Source organism: Asparagus officinalis, chromosome 7 (genome assembly GCF_001876935.1).
Source record: "Asparagus officinalis chromosome 7, Aspof.V1, whole genome shotgun sequence".
In the NCBI taxonomy this organism is placed as follows: Eukaryota; Viridiplantae; Streptophyta; class Magnoliopsida; order Asparagales; family Asparagaceae; genus Asparagus; species Asparagus officinalis.
In genome coordinates, this window is record NC_033800.1 from 47,086,215 (window position 1) to 47,088,070 (window position 1,856).

At 34.3% G+C, this 1,856-nt stretch overlaps 1 long non-coding RNA gene across 1 annotated transcript; it reads right to left on the reverse strand.

Moving 5' to 3' along the window:
• On the reverse strand, positions 263 to 1,578 carry LOC109850030. The gene is made up of 2 exons (XR_002249302.1): positions 1,503 to 1,578; positions 263 to 529 (listed from the first exon to the last, which is right to left on the reverse strand). It is a non-coding gene; the product is annotated as an uncharacterized LOC109850030 (long non-coding RNA).

A 1,856-nucleotide genomic window follows, 5' to 3' on the forward strand; every position in this document is an offset into this window, starting at 1 on the left:
AATTCTAATTTCTGAACTAAAATTGTAGCTCGAAGATAATTTAGAAATAAAATACTCAAATTACATAAGGTTTGCATCGAAATTGGTAGAAATAAATACCTCAAATAGTATATCACATATCCAACTAACTTGACATCTAGATAAAATACCTTAAAATCTCAAATACAGTAATGTCAGTAGTTGACCTAATAATCACCATAAAAATAATTGATATCATTCATCAATAAAACTTTGTAAACTCATCCACCACTAACCAAAACAATAAATAAAGTAGAACCTTTAAATATTGCATATAACATTCAACAAACTAGAGATCCAAAATATCCAACAAATACAAACCAACAAAAGTTAATATTTTGTCATTACACGGTGTCATACTTAAGTTGCTCTCGTACTAGTTTCTTTAAGACTTTTACATCTGATTCAAATGAGAGTTTCTTTCTAATGCTTATACACTTTCACTTTGTATTTCTTTTGTAGTTTTCTCCCATCGGTTCAGAAAGTCTTGCTTTATGAGTTCTTGAATCACCTGAAACAATAACAAGAAGATGAAATCAACTCCATTCTTAAAGACCGTGCAGACTTCCAACATCAGAAGAAGGCAATGGTGTTAGCTCCACAGAAGTTCGAGATGCTAATGAGATGTTAGTCTATAGAAGATACTATCAGTTCTCATTAAGCACAGTTTATGCAGCTCATATGTTTTAGTTTATGGAACTGATAAAGTATAATGTTAAAACTAATTTGTTAGATAAAATATGTGAAGATAATAGTTATGATCAATGAAGATTATAAACATGCAAATATCCAACCCAGTGGGCTTTTATCAACTCAACCCAAACTATATTTTGCCCAACCCCCATATGATGCCAATCCATTGTGATGCTATGCATCCAGCTCGACTGACACAGGTCATGGCTAAAATCATGTAAAAAAGAAGAAATCTGTAACGGCATACTATGACAACACCCAAAAACAACATTTTCAGTCACCACTTCCTAATATATATATAAGAAAAAGAACTAGTACATTTCTACAGTAAAAGCAAGGAAACGTTATACCACAAAGATACGAGTCATCAGTGTCTTAGGTTAAGGTGCAGACATACTAGAATTATACCACAATGATACGAGTCATCGACAATTCTACTACACTTATTGTTCCGATCAGATGCACCTTCCTTAGTGTGTGTGTGTGTGTGTGTGTTATGCAATACACCATAAACATAGGTAAGGGTAAACACAACAAAGGATCCAGTTGGTTGTTGCAAAGGGAGCACATAACCTGGTTACAAATATCATAACTACTTCTTAAGTAGTCGCTAAGAAAAGAAAGACGCTATGATTCAAATAGCAGCAATTAATCACGTATAAAAACTCATCTCATATTTGTAAATAGTCATATTCCAGTAAAAGATTGAGATACTACTTACATCCTCTGATGCTTCATGACAAATTACAACATGTATCTATATGATAATTAAATAAAGAAAGGAGAAAAACCTTTTCCTTCTAGTAGATCAGAAACATCCATATCTCCATTGATGTCTTGAGATGGTACTAAATTGGATGCAAGACTTGTTGTGCGCAGCGGAAATTTCGGCAGAGTTTCTGGTGTACAATAAGAGAGAAGATCGATAAGAATTCTTGTTTCTCAAAGGGAACAAGAATCTGAAGCCTAATATCCCATCAAAGTGGGATATTTGCTCTTCCTCTCGTCAGCTCTAGGACTGCGCATCGAGGGATCCTAAAAACTATTACAATGGCCACAAACTCAAACAACCAATTTTACGTGGTTCGGCAAACTGCCTACGTCCACGGGGCAAGGAGGGGGGATCTACTATTATAGAGAAAAAG